Below are 23,923 nucleotides of genomic sequence, written 5' to 3' on the forward strand. Positions count from 1 at the left end.
ATGAGCAATTTGGTCGCCAGTGGATATGGGCTGGCACTGTACAGTACTTGGTATAGTGAGGCCCTGACGGCCTTTGCCATTTGGGTCATATATTTAACATGTTCCTGTGACGTCACAACATAGCAGGCGACTACAACATTCATCTCGGTCCTGGGTTCGAATCCCGGTCAGGCACGGCATTTTTCATACGATACATTTCCATATCGCACGCACAAAAAAAAAATTTAAAAAAGGGCACTTAACAGAAAAGACCAAAAAATTAATTATAAAGAATCTTATAACATTAAACGTAAAATTAATTTAATGTAGTTTTAATTTTCACGTAGTTTCAGAGATATTTGAAATAAACTTAATTTTCCTCCAGGGAAATCGGCTGTAGCACAGCATTTCCTACAAACTGGTCCTAGACTTAATTTATTAGAAACGAATTTTTTAAAAATGAGCGAATTAGAAAGGAGTTAGTTTAGAATTTTGTTTCTCATCAATTCATCATATATAAGCTGGAAGCTTGTGCATAGGAATATGAAATGGAATTCTGGAGCGTATGAAAAAATTTCATGCCTGACCGGGATTCGAACCCGGGATCACCGGATAAAAAACCGATACGCTACCATTCCGCCACGGAGATTATTTATCTATCAACATTAAAGCTGAAACTTCAGTGTTAAACACAACGGTAGGGAACTAATAGCCAACAACTTATTTGAATTTTAAATAATATTTGTTAAAAGATCATTTTAAATTTTGTACACAGTGATTAATTTAAGGTTCTTCATACGCTACCTACATCTTTATTAAGAAAAATTATTATCCATCTAAGTAGTACAAAAGGTGTACATTATTTCGTGATGGATAATCTGATTTGGTAGCTTCAGTGGTTTATATGTTTTTAAGCAAGCTTTATGCTTTCAATTTGGATTACCTAAAACATTAACAGTAGTTTTTTTTTTAAATCCTATTTTTTTTAAATCTGACAACAAAGTTGTCAGATTTACTTTTCTGGTATTGATTATTCTTATATATTCTTATATATCTATTCTTATATAGTGGAAATATAATTAATTATATATGAATAAAGTGATCTAAGTTTTCTTTTTTTGGGGTAAGGTAATTTATAATGAAGTTTTATTGTAAAATTATTGTTGTATGTATAAATAAACAAAACAAAAATTTTAAAATTCAAAAATTCGTTTTTTTCTGCTCCACACATCCAAAACCAACTTCGAAGAAACTTTTTTTGATTTTTCTACGTTTACTGTATATTAAACGATAGAAACTAAAAAAAATTTCCACTAAAAAATATACAACCAATAAAAAGTTTAGATTTAATTTACTAAGATAATAGTCGCAAACATCTTACGAACACGACGTTACTATCTTATTGACGTACAATTTAAATTTATTTCTTGTATAATACAATTATACATTTGAATTTGAGTTAACATCTTTTGTAAAATCTCTGATGATGGAGTAACGGCTCCGAAAGTACTCCGATATATACTTTTAAACTTGTTGGTAAGTAAAACTTTATGCAATAAAAAGTTACCTTGGATTTCTTCTTTTTTTTTTTGGGGGGGGGGGGATGAATTATGATGAAATTTTATCGTAATATTAAACTAAAGGTATAATTATAACATTATTTATAGTTTAAAACACCCAAAAAAACTTTTCAAAAATTCACAAAAATCGATATTTTTAAACTTTGATCTGCTCCATCACCCCCAATATTGCCCCCAAAGTATTTATTATTTTTGGATCGCTTGCACTATTACTATCCCGAGAAAGATATTAAAAAAAATTTGGTTAAAAAATATAATTGATAAAAAGAAAATTTTCGGATTTTTGGGGAAAAGAATTTTTGGGGCAATTTTTTTTTTTAATGGTAAGATAAGCATGCACTCTTGTACTGAGCTTTATATAAAGTATAAGTACGTAACATTTTGAGAAGATTGACCTCAAACTCCACCCTACCCCTTGGATACATTGATCTCAAATTAAAAAAAAAAAATTGCCTCATATTTTTCCTTAAAAATAAAAAAATTGCCTCACATACACGATTCTCTGAAAAAAAATTCATCAAAATTGGTTTATCCAGTCAAAAGTTGTTCAAACACCCCCAACGCATCTATATTCGTACGAACATTACACCCCACTTTTTTTTTGTTTTTTGGGGTCCCTGGCTCATGAAATAACGAAAATGCAATAAAACCCATACACTATTTTTTTATTGATTACCACACTCTCCTTCTTCCAACATATAGCTCTTAGAGCTGTGATGCCAGGAAAACAAAACGTTACCCTATTAAGAATACTTAATTCTTTTTTTTTACTGATGAATTAATTCACTGTAGCATGTTACAAAGAAGCTGCTTATACGTGGGAATATGAAAATGGAAATTTGCACAGAATTGAAAACTGTTATGCCTAATCGGGATTCGAACCCAAGACTTTCGGATGAAAGCCCGAGATGCTACCACCACTCCATCATGGTGATTTGCAAATTGTCAAAAAATATTTTTTATTATTATTATTACTCTTTTTTTCTATGTATTTAAATAGATTCCTATACATACTTTTTTTTCCCAAAAACTAATTCTGTATTTTTTTAATATTCCAAATAGCTAAACCGTATTAGATTAAAAAAAAACTCGGAATAATTTTGCATACTATAAAAATCTCCATATTATATTCCCATGCAAAGGTTTTGAGTTTATACGATGAATTAAAATATTCGAAAGAGTAATAATAATAATAATAACAGGCCTAGTAGAGGCCCAATAATAATAAAATAGAATCCAAATAGTAAAAATTTCGGAAGAATCAATGAAAAGAATCCAAAAATTTTAATATCTAGGTGACATATTTGGCCTTAAAATTTTAGTAAAAGAAGGAATAAAAGCAAGAACGCAAAAAATATAAGCGGCTTATCTTACAAGAGATAATAACAATAAAAATTATTTTCCAAAACCCGAAATTAATTTCTTTTATAAAAGAGGATGTCCTGACTGATTCACTGACTCATAATCAACCTACAACCAAAACTATTATAGGTAGAGACTTTAAATGTTCAGGGTACCTTTGTATCTTTAAGTAGGCATACATTAATAAAGGATTTTACGACATTTTGATTTTAAAGGGGTTCAAATCGATAAAAACTAAATTTCGTGTTAACAGCGCTAACTGTTGGACGTAAAAGCAACATACGCTATACTAAATATTTTACGATTCCATTGCAGTGTTTCCGATATGTGTCCGCTACAGACAAAAAAACTACTGGACCGATTTACGAGCGGGGAAGAAGGGAGAAAGGGAAAAATCGAAAATGGGGGAGATGGAAAGTGGAAAGGAGGAAAAGTAAATGGAAAAAAGAAAAGAGCCAGGGGGAAAGGGAAATGAGGGAGGGGATTAAATAAATTTAATTAAAAAATTGTAATATGTAAAGCAAATAACTGAAGATGTCAGATGCAAAAAAATTGGTTGAGATTAAAAGCGTTGGTGAAGCATGGAAATGAAGTAATTCATAACATCTGTCAAATAAGTAATATTAATAAATCGTGTGCGCGCGCAGAGCGATAGAATGAGTGTGTGAAAGCTCCAGAAGAATGCCGTTAAATTTAACAGCTGTATTTCTCTGTTAAAAATAATGAAAAAAGTTCATAATAATCATGTGTCAGGAAAGGGCGTTGTTTTTAAATGAGGAATAACAAAGAATTTTACCACGATTTCTGCTTAGCGGCAAAATGAACCTATACCGAAATTCATCGAAAACCGGGGAAGACGGGAGAAAGGGAAAAATTTGAAAAGGGAAATTGGGAAAAATCTAAAAAGGTAAAAGTGAAGAGGGTAAAAAGGGAAGGGAAAAATGGAAAAAATAAACAGGGGAAAACGGGGGAAAGGAAATGAAAAGGGAAAAATAAAAGAGAAAATCGGGGAATATGAAGGGGAAAGGGAAGTAAGGGAAAGAGAAAGGGGAGAAGGAAAGGAAAACGGGAAGGGAGAGCGAAGCGAGCCATGACCCTCTGATTGTGACGGGAAGCGCAAGTAACTGTAGAGCACGGGCGAAGCCGCAATGAGGATGCTAGATTTGGGGTTGTAATAAATTTTTTGATTATCTTTATTGGACTATTTTAATTCCTTCTTAAAATGGATTGGTCTAACAAATATTGTTCAATTTTCTTATCTTCCTTTTTTTGTTTTCCTTTATTTAAGTTTTGGGCAACAATTCATCGTTTTTTGTTAATTCCTTCAGTATTTTTCATAAAAAATGTTATTTACCGTATTATCAGGATTTAATGAAAATCTAAATATAATATTGTTGATTAAACATTTTTTATTTATAAAAAAATAAATTTGCTATTAAAAAAGCAAGAAAGGTAAAGTCGATAGATGGGTGGAATATATTGAAGAGTTATACGGAGGAAATGAATTAGAAAATGGTGTTATAGAGGAACAAGAGGAAGTTGAGGAGGATGAAATGGCAGAAACAATACTGAGATCTGAATTTAAGAGAGCATTAACAGATTTAAATGGAAGAAAGGCTCCTGGAATAGACGGAATACCTGTAGAATTCCTGCGCAGTGCAGGTGAGGAAGCGATTGATAGATTATACAAACTGGCGTGTAATATTTATGAAAAAGGGGAATTTCCGTCAGACATCAAAAAAAGTATTATAGTCATGATACCAAAGAAAGCAGGGGCAGATAAATGTGAAGAATACAGTACAATTAGTTTAACTAGTCATGCATCAAAAATCTTAACTAGAACTCTATACAGAAGAATTGAGAGGAGAGTGGAAGAAGTGTTAGGAGAAGACCAATTTGGTTTCAGGAAAAGTGTAGGGACAAGGGAAGCAATTTTAGGCCTCAGATTAATAGTAGAAGGAAGATTAAAGAAAAACAAACCAACATACTTGGCGTTTATAGACCTAGAAAAGGCATTCGATAACGTAGACTGGAATAAAATGTTCAGCATTTTAAAAAAATTAGGTTCAAATACAGAGATAGAAGAACAATTGCTAACATGTACAGGAACCAAACAGCAACAGTAACAATTGAAGAACATAAGAAAGAAGCCCTAATAAGAAAGGGAGTCCGACAAGGATGTTCCCTATCTCCGTTACTTTTTAATCTTTACATGGAACTAGCAGTTAATGATGTTAAAGAACAATTTAGATTCGGAGTAATAGATTCGGAGTAACAGTACAAGGTGAAAAGATAAAGATGCTACGATTTGCTGATGATATAGTAATTCTAGCCGAGAGTAAAAAGGATTTAGAAGAAACAATGAACGTCATAGATGAAGTCCTACGCAAGAACTATCGCATGAAAATAAACAAGAACAAAACAAAAGTAATGAAATGTAGTAGAAATAACAAAGATGGACCGCTGAATGTGAAAATAGGAGGAGAAAAGATTATGGAGGTAGAAGAATTTTGTTATTTGGGAAGTAAAATTACTAAAGATGGACGAAGCAGGAGCGATATAAAATGCCGAATAGCACAAGCTAAACGAGCCTTCAGTAAGAAATATAATTTGTTTACATCAAAAATTAATTTAAATGTCAGGAAAAGATTTTTGAAAGTGTATGTTTGGAATGTCGCTTTATATGGAAGTGAAACTTGGACAATCGGAGTATCAGAGAAGAAAAGATTAGAAGCTTTTGAAATATGGTGCTATAGGAGAATGTTAAAAATCAGATGGGTGGATAAAGTGACAAATGAAGAGGTATTGCGGAAAATAGATGAAGAAAGAAGCATTTGGAAAAATATAGTTAAAAGAAGAGACAGACTTATAGGCCACATACTACAGCATCCTGGAATAGTCGCTTTAATATTGGAAGGACAGGTAGAAGGGAAAAATTGTGTAGGCAGGCCACGTTTGGAATATGTAAAACAAATTGTTAGGGATGTAGGATGTAGAGGGTATACTGAAATGAAACGACTAGCACTAGATAGGGAATCTTGGAGAGCTGCATCAAACCAGCCAAATGACTGAAGACAAAAAAAAAAAATTAAAAAAGCATTGCGAGTGAAGCTACATCTATATTGTGGGCGAAGTCGCGACGGGGTACGCTAGTCTATTATAAATAAATAAATATATATATACCTATAAAAAAAGACCTGACTGACTGATTCTTCAACAAAACTACTGAAGATGAATTTATGAAAATTTGTATACATGTTCTTCTTATGATTTAAGTGCACACTAAGAAAGGATTTTTTGAAAAGTTTAGAGGTAAAATGGAGTAACAAAGAAATTAACTTTTTTTTTTAATTTCTCGGTAACAAATGAAGATATCAACTTGTTTTGTTGGTGTGTGTAATCTTCATGTAAACATCTAAAAATTAATTTATAGATTTTTAATTTATTTTATAGATTTATAGATTTTTTTTCAGTTAAAAAGTTAAAAATGGATTTTCAATTTTTTTGAAACCCGGCTATTTTTTAAAAATTCTCTGTAACAAATAAAGATATGAGCTTCATTTTTGATGAGTGTAATTTTCATTAAAATATCTTTAAAAAAATTTCAATTTTTTTTTCGAAATTTGAACAATGATTGCAAATTTTACCCATTTCCGCCTATACTGAACGAGATATTTACTAGACTGGAGTTTGCAAATACTTTTCAGATAAATATCTAATAAATATTTTTGGGTTTTTTGAATTTAGATTTTTTAGGGGGTGTAAGTAAAGGTACAGATGCGGCGGTTCAACCAACAAAACCACAGTTACTGTACGTATAACCCGACTAGCTGCATCTTCGTCCGGTGAATTGATTAAAAAACATAAAATGGAAATAATTTAAAAAAAACGGGTCACCTCCTGTGATGATTGTCGGGTAATAATAAGAACCGGGCAAAATACATTTTTACTCGTACGAAGTATGGTAACCAGTTTTAACTAATATTTTTAACATGGAGGCCGACTCTTTTGAAACCCACATATTCTTACATCACTCAAAGTTAAGGCATGTACTGACCAAACTGTTGCTGTAACAAATTGCTATACATTGATATTTATTTTAATTTGAACATGCTTTAATTTTTATTTATCACTAGCAGACCCGACAATGCTTCGCTATTGCTAGATTTGAGTGTATATATAGATTAAATGAACACAATTGAAAGTTTGGTAAAACATTAACAAAATGAACATTACGGAAAATTTAACCTTTCACTTTTCCCCTTTTTCCTTTCCTTTTCAGCATTTCCCTATTTTCATTTATACCATATTCCCTTTCCCCATTTTTTACCTTTCCTTTCCCCAATTTTCCTTTTCCTTCGCCCATTTCTCTTTCACTTACTCCTGTTTTCCTCTTTCCCCCTTTTAATTTTTCTCGTTTCCCGTTTCCATTTCCCATTTTCCCCCTTTTTTCTTTTTTCCATTTTCCAATTCTTCACTATACCTTTTTCGATCTTTCCCTTTTCCCATCTTCCCTTTTCCGGGTTTTCCCTTTCTCCCCGCGCGTAAATCGGTCCAATAGTTTTCTAGTCTATAGCGGACACACATATCGAAAACATTGAAATGGAATCGTAAAATATTTAGTATAGCGTGTGTTGCTTTTACGTTCAACAGATAGCGCTATTTAAAAAAAAAAAACATGTTTTTACCTGTCACAGGTATGACATCTTAGATATATATAAATAGTAGGTATAAAAAACACGCGCGTATTCGAATGCAACGTTGAGTCAAAATTTCAAAGCAATCGGCGAAGAACTTTCGGAGATTTAAGATTTTGAAAAAATGAACATTTACTTTTTTATTTATATAGATTATTACTCTCAGAAGCATTAGTTTAATGAACACAGGGCAAAGCCAGACGAGAAGGATTGAATCATGACCGACTAAATATCCCCTGACCGCGACAGGAAACCCAAATAACTGTATAGCACGGGCGAAGCCGCGACGGAGGGATTCCGGTATATATATCGATATACATATATATATATATATATATAAATCTAGTGGTTTCTGTGTTATTTTATGTAACTTCATCTATTATATATACGCGTATATAAATTTAACGGTTTCTGTGAGTGTTACTCGTTCACGCCAAACCTATTCAACAGATTGAGATTAAATTTTCCATGAATATAGGTTTTATACCTGGAAAGAACGTAGGATTATTACTGTTACGAAATGTTTCACAGTTTCAAGATGGTAGCCATTCTAATGGCTTACGATAACAACCAGATTATGTCCCTAGCCGACATTCAACTTTTATTATTGCTAAACGTCGGTAAAATCTAATTCGGAGACTACTTGCAGTACTTTACATTAATTTTTCAAACGTTAAGTATTATGCAAAATACTTCTTTAACCGTACTAAGAATGGATGATCAGCAATAACTACTATTATTTTTAAAATGACGGGGCCAACTATTCTGAAACCCGCATACTTCAGATCACTCAAAATTTCTAGTCCTATGCTGACCAAAGAGTTGTACTGAAGAGATTACAATACACTGATAACTTTTATAAATTTAATAAACTAATTTTTATTTAAAACACATTATTCTCACAAGCATGAGGATAATGAATATAGTAAAGATGTAAAATGGCTAAAGTGGCAGGGCGAGCGAAGCGAGTCCTAATACATTATAAAACTGTAGTTTTATTGGAAGGTTTATATAGTGTGAAAGCCTAACATAATTTCTCAGGAAGAATCTAGTTAAAAGTTGAAAAAAAGGCTGACATTGTTGTGGGACTTTAACCGATCACACGGCTTAGACACACTGACTTCATTTAAAACATTTATCATTTTATTTAAATATAATAATTTTTTTGTTAATTTAATTCGATGATTTTAACTAAAGCGCGCGCATTTCATTCGCGCGGGTGTGGCGGTACTAGCGGCCACTTTAAATAATTTTTACGCTTTAAATGTTATTCGTTTATTTAATTCTACCGCTCACCTGTGACGTCACAACATATCACATGACTACAGCAGCTGTACGTCAATACTACACTAGCGCTCCTTGTGCTGAGAGGTGGTACTATGGACGCAGTATACCCTCTTAGCCACTAGTTTATTTAGAGTACTTTTTTGGGGGTAAGGGTGCAATTTTTCAAATATTATTATTTTTTAATAGTTAACAAATGTGCCTAAGAAAACTTGGACCTTAGGCGAAATCCTGAGATATTGAAGATGACATTGCTCTACAGCCTCAACCCCTTGACCTTTCAACTTAAAAATTTAATAGCATCAATGCCCCATACATAGAAGTAATCTGACAAAGTTTGGTCAAAATCCTTCCGGTAGTTGTGGAAATATAAGGTGATTTGGATGAACATACGTACGTACATACACACATTCAGAATTTTTTCAATCTGGTTTTTTTGATTCCTTAGGTGCCAAAATGTCAAGAACCGGTGAAAACCGCATATTCCCAAATTGCACCGATTACAATACTTTCCCTTCTAAAGTTATAGCTCTGCTATTGCGCTAGACGGGAAAGTAATAATAAAAGTTACGGCCCAAAATCTTGAAACAAATAGACCATACAATGGGCTAAAGAAGACTCAAATGTTATAGTCACTTGGAAAAGAAAAATCAAAATAACCTGGTTCAAAGAAATTGAAAAAGATTTAAAACTATTAAATATTTCTAAAGAAATTATTTTCAAATGAGAATCATTCAGAAAACTAATATACTAATAATATGTATGAATCTAAATTCTCGAAGAAACAGAAAGGAAATAATGGATAGACCAGAGAAAGGAGGGAAAAATTAAGAGAAAGAATGAAAGTATTTTGGAAAATAAAAAAGTCAGAAATATGCATGCATGATCCTTCAAAGATCCTATTAAAAAATAAAAAAAATAGTAATAATAAGCAAAAATAATTTTAAAATCTTATTTTTATTTATTGTCGTAACAGTTTAATAAATCAGTAGACTCTTCTTGAATCTTTATTGTTAAATATTTTAATGAGAATAAAGAGACATTATATTACACAATATGCACCAAGAGTACTAGCTTGGCTTTATGTGTAACCACTAGATAGGAAACAAGAGTACTTAAACAATTACTTGGGAACAAAAAATTATTGTCATTCAACATAGAATGAATAAAGAAGAAAACAACAGCGCTAACCTACCAGCTATAAGAAGAAATTAACATGATGCAAAGGTGGAACCGAGACAGAGGTTGACCCAATTCCCATTGTCTCATCCAATAAGTATGAATAAAGAATAAAGGAGAGAAAACAATCAACCCGCAGATGTACTGTATGTAATTAGTTTACAATCTTACCCAGAACCACTCGGTTCAGTCGGGATTCAAATTAAATTTTTATTAAATTTTTTATAAAAGTTACATTTGTATATGTAATAGTCATATTGAATAACAAACTTTCAATACAGTACAGTTAGCAATTAAATTAAATTTTTAATAAAAGTTAGATTTTTATATGTAACAGGCATATTAAATAACAAACTTTCAAATACGGTACAGTTAGCATTTAAATTAAATTTTTATTAATTTTTTTATACCGATAGATTTTTTTATATATAACATATTAATAACAAACTTCATATTAATTAACAGACTTTATTATATAAACTATAACGTGTATGTATATATATTATTATTATTATTTTCATATATAATTTTTAAGGTATCCAAACTGGAAAAAGTAAAGCACTTCTAGCACAGCCTTAAATAATATTAAAAAATTTTATCAATTTTACAGTTAAAACAGCATACAAAGTTTCATTTCTATTTACCCCAGAAAATCCTTAGTACAGGTTTTACAAAAATATTCATAAACACACAAAAAGGATTAAAACTGAGATCAGCAGAGAGGAAATCTTTATCTCCTTTTGTTTTGTATAATTGAAAATGTACAAAGAAAAAACAATAATGCAGGGCAAGGCGCATGCCATACATTTAAAAAAAAATTTAAGCGGAAAAGACGAACCAAACATGTAAAACGAGTTAAAAAGACTGTAAAAATTTTACCATGTTTAATGATCTAGAATGGATTTTTGGCTTCTACTTCATAACTACCGTGTAACAAACTCAAATGTACATTAACAAAAGTAATTGTTCATGTATTTGTCAACTGATAAGGAAAGATAGAATCAAATGTAAGATCATCTTACTTCATACTAACTATGCCCACAGTCATAAAATACACATTATAGATAAAATGTAGAATGTAGTAGAAGGAAGATTAAAGAAAAACAAACCAACATACTTGGCGTTTATAGACCTAGAAAAGGCTTTCGATAACGTAGACTGGAATAAAATGTTCAGCATTTTAAAAAAATTAGGGTTCAAATACAGAGATAGAAGAACAATTGCTAACATGTACAGGAACCAAACAGCAACAATAACAATTGAAGAACATAAGAAAGAAGCCCTAATAAGAAAGGGAGTCAGACAAGGATGTTCCCTATCTCCGTTACTTTTTAATCTTTACATGGAACTAGCAGTTAATGATGTTAAAGAACAATTTAGATTCGGAGTAACAGTACAAGGTGAAAAGATAAAGATGCTACGATTTGCTGATGATATAGTAATTCTAGCCGAGAGTAAAAAGGATTTAGAAGAAACAATGAACAGCATAGATGAAGTCCTACGCAAGAACTATCGCATGAAAATAAACAAGAACAAAACAAAAGTAATGAAATGTAGTAGAAATAACAAAGATGGACCGCTGAATGTGAAAATAGGAGGATTAAAGATTATGGAGGTAGAAGAATTTTGTTATTTGGGAAGTAAAATTACTAAAGATGGACAAAGCAGGAGCGATATAAAATGCCGAATAGCACAAGCTAAACGAGCCTTCAGTAAGAAATATAATTTGTTTACATCAAAAATTAATTTAAATGTCAGGAAAAGATTTTTGAAAGTGTATGTTTGGAGTGTCACTTTATATGGAAGTGAAACTTGTACAATCGGAGTATCTGAGAAGAAAAGATTAGAAGCTTTTGAAATATGATGCTATAGGAGAATGTTAAAAATCAGATGGGTGGATAAAGTGACAAATGAAGAGGTATTGCGGAAAATAGATGAAGAAAGAAGCATTTGGAAAAATATAGTTAAAAGAAGAGACAGACTTATAGGCCACATACTAAGGCATCCTGGAATAGTCGCTTTAATATTGGAAGGACAGGTAGAAGGGAAAAATTGTGTAGGCAGGCCACGTTTGGAGTATGTAAAACAAATTGTTGGGGATGTAGGATGTAGAGGGTATACTGAAATGAAACGACTAGCACTAGATAGGGAATCTTGGAGAGCTGCATCAAACCAGTCAAATGACTGAAGACAAAAAAAAAAAAAAAAAGATAAAATGCCAAACAGTTAATATGTATATATGTAACAGAGAGGTCAAAAAAAAATTCTCCTATGTAACTCTAACCGTTGTACTATATAAACTAGTTTTTTACTTCCTTGTACGAAAGTAAAGTTAAAGGAAGTATTGCGATCACAAAAAATTTCAGTTTTCAGATTTCAATGGAGATATCCAGTTTGACCATCCCTGAATCACTTTGACTAGTTTCGGCATGACATTTGTAAATATGTATGTACATATCTTGCACAACTCAAATACGATTAGCCGTAGGATATTGAAGTTTTAGATTTTGGACTGTTATAACATCTAGTTGTGCACCTCCTCCCCTTTTAATTGCGATTGACTGAATCAAAAGTATCCAAAAAAAGCCTAAAAAATTCAAAAAAATTGGATTTAGGGACATTTTCAGTAATAAGCCCTCATTGATGGCTTTTTATCGATATATCATAGCTGGTACTTATTCTCAGGTTCCAGAGTTATAACCAAATGAAATTTTAATTAATGAAATATTTGGATCTTAGGGGAACATACATCGGTTAGAATCAGACTTCATCTCCTTTTTTTTTTAACTTTTTTTTAAATTTTTTTGTTTCTAATTTAAATATATTGATTTACTAACAGTTTATTAACCCATGTCTGTAAAAAAAAACTTTACGGTAACTAATAATCCAATAATAAAGAAAAAAAATATGACAAAAAATCAAAAGTTATTAGTGAAATTTTATGTACTTTTAAAAATCTGTATATGTAATTTAATAGGCATTATTGCATATAAATATATGCAATAGATTTGGTGAAACATCTGATTATTTAATATTAATTAAAAATTATAATTTAAGATCGTATTATTTTTGGATTTTCTAGTTTAACTTCTGTTTAATTTTATTTAACTATTCTGGAATTTCTGTTTATTTTTATCTACATTAAAGTTAACTACAGAGTGACTGAAAAATAGACTCTCACAAGAACAACATATATACTGAAGCATACATCCCTGATCTTTAATAAATTCCAAAAAATTGTTATCTTTCAGTTTATTACTCCTCTGATATTGTCAGACAATATTCTCCCTAAGTCAGACTTTATTATCATTTCATTTATTTGTTTTTTGTTGCCAATCATTTAATCGCTCTTTGGTTTGATATAATTCTTCTGATATTAATTTGTGTACATGATCTCTAGTTTCAGCAATTGTGTAACTGTCCACTTTATTAAAGAATTGGAGGATCGCATCTTACTTTCAAATGAAATAAGTTTAAATGAAGTATAGCAAAGAATATATATATATAATTTAATAGGTGTAATAAGTGTACATAGGTGTACAAGTCATGTGGTGTCCATATCAGATTTTTCAATTTATACGTTAAACGTATGAATTGAAAAATTTATACTCTCTATAAATTAATAGAGAGTAATTAATCAACTCCTGGCACTCTTCTTCTATTTTGCAGGTAATTCAACAATAACAATTATTCTAAATATACACAAAGATGATATATCACTTTCTGTGTTTGCTTTTTTTTTGTAGCTAAAAAGAACAGTACCAATTCATTATGAATGTGAAGCAGTTTATATGACTTTAATCTAATAAGTATATAATAAGTGCAACACTGGTTTATGAATCGTGTAAAGTTGAGAAGTAAATAAACAAAATAGTATGTGTCTTTCGATGACAGTAGATACTGATCAAGCACCCACCGGGTTGGTGTAGTGGTTAACGCGTCTTCCCAGATCAGCTGATTTGGAAGTTGAAAGTTACAGCGTTCAAGTCCTAGTAAAGCCAGATATTTTTACATGGATTTGAATACTAGATCGTGGATACCGGTGTTTTTGGTGGTTGGGTTTCAATTAACCACACATCTCAGGAATGGTCGAACTGAGAATGTACAAGACTACACTTCATTTACACTCATACATATCATCCTCATTCATCCTCTGAAGAATTATCTAAACGGTAGTTACCGGAGGCTAAACAGGAAAAAGAAGAAGAAGAAGATACTGATCAAGCAAACAAAGATTTATGTGATAACTGCTAAATACTGAGGCCATAGTAGTAGCGTCTCAGCTTTTAACCAAAAGATTCTGGGTTTGAATGTCAATCAAGATTGGTATTTTTTCCAAGTAACAAATTCATTTGTCATCAATAAAAAAAAAAAATTATAATAGTGTGTCAGACTAAAGTAGCAAATGTGACTAAATAAATAAAAGAAAGAAATTTGGAATAAATTAATTTTTCACATGATACAATGCCCCAGTTGTTTATAACTATTTAAGGTATTAAAAAACATGACTCAGCAAAAAGGTCCCTCAGCAAACAACTGATGAGACAAGAAGAAGTGTATGTGTATGTCCTTAACTCATTTTTTTGGATTTAAATAAAATGATAAAATTCTTGGGTCAAATAATTACTGAGGATGAAACATACATATTCCATCAGTCCTGAGATGAAATTCCAGTCCAAAATGTTAAACAACTCTCATAACACATCAAGTGTAAGATGGTTGCTTTAATATATTTCCATCTTCTATCAACAGTTTTTATTCATGAATTTCACCCTAGACAAGTGATCAACCACGAGATTGGAACATTGAAAAATAGTACGAGTATAGGCAAGAGGGATATACTAGAGCTACAACTTGGGTTCTATCTTTGGTTGCCATCACTCTAACACCTTCTAACAGAAATAGGTTCAATTGACTGGCAAATTTATGTGCAATATAAATTACTGAGGTAACAAAAACTCAACTACTGGCTCCTTTGTCTAACATTAATCAATTCTAAAGATTTGTTTAACATCACTCATCAAAGACATACCAACTCAAGAACTAAAGGTAACAATAAATTCCTTTTCATCTCATAAGAATACAAATGTACAGCGTTCCCATTAGTTTCTATACATAGGAAAAATAAACATTTTTTTTATGAAAACCATTTTTATTTGTTTATTTTTATTATTGTTATTATTATTATTAATTTTTGTTTGAAAGCTAATAGGACACTCTATATAATGATTGATTTATTATTCAGATAATAATATAAAGATGTAATTTGTCCACTGGGGTTTAATTAAATGTCAACACTTAAAAAATGATTAATTTAGACAAACATAAATATCATCTCATTATAGTGTGAGTATTATATATATATGATACCAAATAAATAAATAAAATTTATTTGAGTTTAAAAACAAATTCAAAACACTTTAATTTTTTTTGAAGCCATTTTCAGCAACTGGTGCTACTATTTTTCGCTATGGCATCAGGGCTAACAGTATTTTTCTTCTTTTTTTAATATTAGACATGTATTTAGAATTTGTTCAAAAGGTGTTAATTTAAACTTATCTGTTAATTTAATATATTATTACTGTTGTAAATTTGTATATTTTAAATTTATTTAAAATATGATCCTTTTGTATGATCCTTTTTTTTTGTTGAGTAATATATCAAAGTTGTCAGCATTGATTAATTTGCAATATACGTCTATGATGTGGTTGGAATATGTTACCTCTTTGCTGCTACTGAGTGCTTTTATGTATTTATTAACTTTGTTTGAAGTTCCATCCCGTTTGAATCTGTGCAATATCATGAGTTTTTAAAATCTTTTATTAAACAAATTTTGTTATGTTTATAATTGAAAAGTTAATAGGTTTTCATAAAGAATACATAGATGTATGCAGCTCTCAATATTACCTCCATTGTTACGTTTATTTTAATTTTTTTTATTATCACTTTATTTTATTGTTTTAGTTTATCATTAGTAATGTAATTTACATTTTCTTTCTTGCCACAAGAAAGCCTACGTTGTTACATAGCATTTAATCATAAATAAAATCTTTTTGAAATATTATTCGAACTCATTTTTTAAACCATATATTATGTTAATACTATACAACTTTCAACAGTATAAATTTTTGTTCACAAATGATATTACTATATAAGCACAAAGTTTGTACAAAGGAATATGATATAGAATTTTTTTAATTATGAAAAATGTTAAGCTTTACTGGGATTTAACACAAGACCTTTAAGAAAAGCTGTGATAACACTCTTTCACAAAGGTACAAATTGTAGGGTTTTTTAACAAAAATTTGGTCTAATTCCACCTATGCCTGTAAATTGTTTAACATTTTTTATACACTTATATCAATCTAAATATTATATTTATATTTAGAGTAGGATAAACATTACTAAATACATAAAGTTACTTTACTTTATTATAATTACTTTTAATGAAACTGAACAATTTATATTGTTATTAAACCAACAAACTTACACAAATGTTACTGTGGCAGCCAATAAGTACTGCCGACACCAGTATATGCTTAGATGGATTGGTGTCTACCGATAATCTTTTCCTCATATAAATTCACACAAATAATTGTCTAACACATTCATTCTCAAAGTGGGCGCTGAAGGACTTCAGGGGGCAGTAGAAGGCCTACAAAAAACTGAGGGCATTCAGGTAGTCTAGGAAGGCGATGGCTGATTAAAACAAAAGACCAAAATTATGTTTCACTGATATTTAAAAAAAAAATTTAATACCTACTACACTAGTACAAAAAATTAAAGGGACACATATATTTTATGATAAAAAAATGATTACATTCAAACTACTTTAACTTTGCAACCAAGAGGCTTAGAGATGAATAAAAAAAAAATTGAAGTTTGAATACTCTACTTTTTTCAGTATACTTCAATTTCAAAAATCATCAAATTAAAAAAAAGAAGTCGAGAAGAAAAGTTTTAAAAATTTGAAGTTTTTCTTCGTATTTGGTCGAGTGCATGGGGGAAATGAAAGTTTTTCAGTAAACTGAATTAAAATTGTTTGAAGGCTTAAGATTTAAGCTTTAATTGTTTTTTTTATATGTCTACACAATTTTTCTAATCCAAAATATTCCACTTTAAAGAAAAAAGGACATTTGTCTTTAATGCTGTATATCTCCCGATCTAAGCAACGTATTGATATAGATAAATATGGAAATTAAAGGGTTTTGATCTAGCGTTAATGGCAAATTATGTGGCCTTTAATGTAGCATTCCAGTTTTTGGCCTTTGTTCATTTTGTGCCAAGGTATTGAAATTTTTAAAGACTGAGACTGCAACACGTATCACCCGCTTAGCTTAACCCAAGATCATGTTACAGTCTCAATCATTAAAGATTTCAATATCTCAGCACAAAATGAACAAAAGCCAAAAACTGCAACACTACATTAAAGACCTCATAATTTGTCATTAAATCTAGATCAGCTTGATCAAAACCCTTTAATTTTCACATTTATTTATATCAATACGTTGCTTAGATCGGGAGATATGCAGCATTAAAGACAAAAGCGGCCTTTTCTCTTTAAAGTGGAATATTTTGGTTTTGAAAAATTTTAGACATACAAAAAAAAATTAAAGCTTAAGTCTTAAGCCTTCAAACAATTTTAATGCAGTTTACTGAAAAACTTTCGTTTCCCCCATGCACTTGATCAAACACAAAGAAAAACTTCAAATTTTTAAAACTTTTCTTCTTACTGATTTTTTTTTAATTTGATGATCTTTGAAATCTTAAATGCACTGTCAAAAAGTAGAGTATTCAAGTTTTAACTTCTTTTTTATTCATCTCTCTAAGCTCTTTGGCTCCAAAGTTAAAACAGTATGAATACAATCACTTTTTATCATAATATACAGGTGTCTCTTTTTTATTTTTTGTACCAATGTAAAATGCAGCAGTAGTAAAAAACAAGAAAATAAAACAGATTTATATTCTTTGTTATAGAGCCACTTTACTAACGCCAGTTCGAACTTTTCTTTGTTGTGTGTAGCAGTTACCAAATGTCATTTTGACGACTACTTATAATAAATATAACAAAATAAATGAGTATTTATTATACACAGAGCATTATTATTCAATTATAAATGAAGAAAAAGCAACAGGAAATACATATATAACACAAAATAAAATTGAAGAAGAAAAAATAAACATATTTTTAATTTTTGAACACGAATTATAAACAAACCAATTATCGGATATTATATATTTTTATAGCAAATTACATCTTAGGTCATCCTGTTTGAGATGCCATTTAGTTTATGAATCATGTAGCATTTCTCAAACATGTATTAAAATGATTAAGTCATCAATGTTTAAGTCAATTTTTATATGACGTTAGGTCTGTATGAGTTAAACAATGTGATTTGTTCAATCCTGCATGAATTGCCAGGATTATCAGTGCTTGTTCTAATCTGCTCAGTACGAATTCTGTCATATGTGGTAAATGATGAATTGCATGTTTATTCCTGTCAATGCATGTTGCATTTCAAACATATATAAAGGCAGTAATTGTTTCTTTTATTTTCATGCGTATTTTCCTGTGCAATCGGTAGCAGGTTTTTTTAAAGTCAATCTTTTACTAAAGTATTTGTGAAGTTAAAACCATTTCGGAAGCAAAAATGAAGAAATGACAGTACAGCGTGGAATATATTAATACAGATTTATTGAAAATCCCACAAATCCATCATCACCAATGTGACCTATTTGTCAAAAAATGTTTTCAAATGAAGCGACGAAGCCTTCCAGGCTGCAAGATCATTAATAAATTGCACTCAGATAACAAAGACAAAGATGTGGCCTATTTTCAAGACCTGGAAAAGAAGTATGTAGCGCAGCCAACTATATCAAAATTTTTTTCAGCATCTTTCAAGCAAGATGATGTAGGACTTCAAGCTTTGTACAATATCTCATTGTTAATTGCTAAACAGGCAATCAACACACTATTTGGGAAGATTTAATTTTATTGGGGAACAAGTAATAACCACTGTGCTCCTTAAACTACGGCAGATATCTAAAAATTTCTTTGAGCAATAGTTCTGTGAAAAGAATTGGATTAGATGGCTGAAAACATGAACGAATCATTATGCAATCATCTGAAGACATGCCAATTTTCAATTCAGTTGGATGACTCTACTAACAAAGCAATGTTGTTGTCATACATGAGGCTTACCAAAGATGAGAAAGTATGTCAAGAACCATTATTTGCTAAAAATTTAGAAACGGATGCAAAGGGAGAACAATATATAATACAACATTTTGTGACAAAAAGGAAATTCTTTTGAAGAATATTATGTCAATTGCTACAGATGGCACTCTGGCTATGACAGAGTGGCAATGACAAAGGCTTCATAGCATACTTAAAAAATGAAGTTCCAGATGTGCTTGTTATACATTGCATCATTCATTGTCAATATTTATTTGCGAGAAAACTGAGTGATGTATCAATGCAATATGTTATCAGTGCAGTTAACAAAATCAGAAGCAACTCACTAAATAATGAATTATTTAGTCAGCTTTGCATTGCCAATGATGAAGATTTTAACCACTTACTGCTTCACACAGAAGTGCACTGGCTATTAAAAGGTACTTGTCTGACTCAATTTTACAATCTGTTTGAGTCTGTGATAGAGTTCCTGGAAAACAAAGGCACACAGTTGCACGACAACCTCATTAAATCAAAGAATACTGCGTATTTGGCAGACCTACATAAATTGTTTAATGATGTTAATCACCAGCTTCAAGGTGTTGCCTTGAACTTGATTAAAACAAAAAACATTGTTGCTGCTTTGGTATTTTTAATTTGGATATACCAGACTGGGTATTGAATTCTTTTTCAAATGTCAGCACAGCAGGATCATCCCAGTTAGAAGAACAACAAACAAACAACAAACACAACAAACAAAGAAATAAAAATAAAATTTAAGAATGGCTACCAAGAATTTTGGCTGCAAGGGCTAATCCCACAACCCTGGATTACGGTAAATTGTTCAACAATTTCTGATAGCATTCCCTTCGTCATACTTGCCTGATGTGGATTTAGTGCTGTAAAAACATTGCTAACCAAAAAGAGAAATCTGCATGTTACCGAATGCAGCGACTTATGGCTGTTCTTAAGTAAATTCAAGTCTGACATTAACAAACTCATTTATGCATATCAGGTTCATCCTTCACATTAATGTAATGTAATTTTTCAATTGAAAGCTTTGTTTTAATTACTGCATTGTTATATTGAATATGCTATCACTATTGTTGTTATATAATTAAATAGATACAATTATTTTTTTGAAGGTAATTTTAATAAAAATACTTCCAAATATGATTAAATATGCATTTTAATCGCTCTCATTTAAAATGTAAATTTCAACTCAGAAATAGGATATGCCACATTTAAAAACAATAATTGCAACTGGTTTTTAAAAGCACATCTGAAAAACAGCAATAACAATTATTATTTTTAACAGATAAGTTTAAAAATTTTGGAGGAGCACTAGAAAATTTTTGATTCTCAATGTGGGTGGTAGGCGAAAAAGTTTGAGAATCAATGGCCTAACATTTATGAGATTCCTATAATGCTACCTAAAAGAAAATGTCACAATGCCCCATTCTTTTAACAGTTAGTGTTTTAACAATTGATACCGGGATCTATGAAGTGTTTGGTGTGTGTGAGATAGTCCTATATTTGTACGTTTATAATCTTCCTTACACCATTGTAAAATTGTATGAGTTCCGGGTACAATTTAATTAACAATAACCAGCAACAAACCAATCACTGTTCTATTTTTTTACAGCCAATGAAAAATAATTACCTGTTTCATGGTAAGCAACTCCAAAAATCCACTGCTATTTGGGAACTCGACCAACATTGTAATTACATTATATTTACCAGTAGAAATTCATCAATTTCAACAGTTAATCTTGACCCTCCTATTACTACAGCTGTTTCAAAAAGTTTAGCAGCATACATTTCTCACACATAGCTACATCAATCCACAACTGTGTTGTGGTTTATTCGTAGATCATGCTGGTAAAACTTAATATTCATCATCTCATAGCTCCAAATCTAAATAAACAATACTATTTTTCCATACAGTAATCTAACCAACAATTAGAATGTAATTGAACATCTTGTCTACATTCAGTTTTTTGCAATGCCATCCATCCTTCTCAACTTTCAGTTACACTTAATGTCATGTTATGTCCATTATTACACGTTTTTTCTTTTAAAAAAATGTTATACATTTCAACAAAAGAAATACACCATTCTTTAGGTTTACACAAATCATTCAAACTGAAAATATTACCAGGAACCTCCATAGCTTTTCACAATATCACAAACAGAACAACATAACTCACTGCAGGTAATGAACTGACCTGACATGAACTGGACCAGCGTGCTTATCACAACAATGTGATTTGATTAAATAACATCAGCTCACTCCCAGAATACCAGGAAATACTTTACAATAATGACTACTAGTTCCTTAATTATTATAACACACATTTACATTGCTATAAATGTATAGAAAATGTTTAAAGATTGTTGGCAGATAGAAATAGAATCTGACTAAAAATTTATTAAAACAAAACATCAATAAACATTAAAAAAATATATTTTATAAAAAATAAATAATTACCAAAATTTTAATTTTATTTCATTTACACATATTTTTTCAGCAATAAAAAATGGTATGAATATTAATTCTAAGAAGAAATTCAATTTAAAAATAAGTGAGAATAAAACCAAGTAAATTAATGAAACAAAAAACAAGGATACAAATTAAAAACAGCAAAAGTAATAATGGTATCTTTTTATTTTTTATTTTTTTAATATATATTGATTATTTAAACATACGACATTTAATTCTGGATTTTTGTAAAAAAAAGGACGTCAATTGATACAGCAAGGAAAATAATGAACTGATATGTGTGTATAGAACTTGGATAGTTATTCATGTTAAACAGATGCATAGACAATATGACAAAAGAACTAACTAAAATAGAAACATATTATTGGGGAAAACCTAGGATGAAATGACTGGCCAAATTAACATAAATAATACAGAATTTTATCCGTATAAATTTCTTTGAAAGAAACAGATATATCTAAGGAAGAAAGAAAAACAGTAAGATTATAAAAAAAAAAAACAAATTAGGTAATGTATATAATAAAAAAAAGTTGATAATAACCAAGGACAATTTTTTCAAAAAAATTATTCGAAAAAGAAACTGATGAACATCACTAAAAATATCTATTAATGAATAAATAAGATTTATATCGAAAAAGGCAATTTAATCTTAATTCTTCAATGCAAATTTCTTAATAAAATATTCTCTGAACTAGCTATGGGTGACATGTAAATTATATTTTAGTAAATACACATTTTATCAGATTTGTTAATTTTTGTTCTGCTTATAAGAATATAAGCAGACTATTATTATTTTAACAGTAATATACAAATTTGAGGATTATGAAAGGCATTTATTGGTTATGATACCACCAACTCTCATTTCATTTATTTAGAAGACTTATTTTTATTTATGTTATATTTTTAGGACAACATGAATTATTAAATTAGATTCAAGCACCCAACATGCCAATAATGCACGCACAATGTTTCTTTAAATATGATATTACTCACTCTGGCAAGTAAAACAATGAATCTCTCACCTCATATCAAAGTTAGGTCAAATATAGAGTATAGATTTGAAATTATTGTTACACTCAAACCAACAAATGATAGTGAATTGTAAAAATGGGTATGAAGACTAAGCATAATATCTATTTTCCAAACTCAATATGATGTGTTCTTTAAAATTAATAGTCGGAGAACCAAAGTGAGTAAAGGATTATCCAAAACAGTAACCTACGAATATATAAAAGTTAAATGAATTAGATTAATAGCTAGACAACCGATGTAAAATAAATTCTACGTTATTTTACACAGATAAATAAATTGAGAACTGATATCATTATAATGTAAAATTATACTAATTTTTGTTTATTATTAAAATTACTATAGCTTCATAATGATACTTCGGGTTTAATTAATAACAAAAAAAAGACTGTGCTTATAAAATGTGAAACAAACCTATTTCATCCACACATAACACATTAACATAATAATTACGTGATAAAAAGGCAAAAACGGGAAAGGGTCTTTTTTGTAAAGGCTTACACTAGTTTCTATATTTAATCTAAAAAAAATATATAATACTTTTATACAACATACCTCGTAATTATTAAGGCCTAAGGCCCGTTTCATAATACAATTTCACATAACTCGAGTCGATTTCCACATTGGCTGCGTGGTGGAAACCTTACGTATCAAAAGCACACTGCTGTACGAAGAGCCCGTGCAAGCTTGTAACTGACGTTATAGTTGCGCCGTTACCTTGGATGAATTGGCTTCTGAAAGCGCTACTATCTACTTTTATAAAACCTGTAATACCGGTAAACTAAAATTATGTACATGGTACGTCATATCAAAATCAGATAGCAGCACTACATATCGATAATATCAATGAAATCTGTACGTATTTGCAAAACTAAAAAGTTATGGCCAAGAATATTCAAAACATTAGAAAATATTCCGGTTTAATCCTTAATTTAACATAAAAAATAAAGTTTTATTGGTTATGGAATAATTTAATTTGTATACCTTTCATTAAAAAACATCTAAAAATTATTGTCACTATTGATATTTTTTTAAAATAGTATTCACATTTAACATACAAAAAGGTGTTTACTTCCGATTTATTGCAAATTATACTAACTTTCAATGTAATTAAAAAATATTACAAACATAGATC

The 23,923-nt window shown here is 30.2% G+C and overlaps 1 protein-coding gene across 1 annotated transcript in view; it reads right to left on the bottom strand.

Moving 5' to 3' along the window:
• Positions 1–23,503, bottom strand: part of Mid1 (calcium-permeable channel component Mid1) — a 308,399-nt gene extending 284,896 nt beyond the window's left edge. The window contains exon 1 of the mRNA XM_075380284.1: positions 23,344–23,503. The gene's annotated coding sequence lies outside the window, so the exon portion shown is untranslated. The remainder of the gene's footprint in view (positions 1–23,343) is intronic.
• Between the last annotated feature and the right edge of the window lie 420 nt (positions 23,504–23,923).

The sequence above is a fragment of the Lycorma delicatula genome, chromosome 12 (genome assembly GCF_047948215.1).
Source record: "Lycorma delicatula isolate Av1 chromosome 12, ASM4794821v1, whole genome shotgun sequence".
Lineage (NCBI taxonomy): Eukaryota > Metazoa > Arthropoda > Insecta > Hemiptera > Fulgoridae > Lycorma > Lycorma delicatula.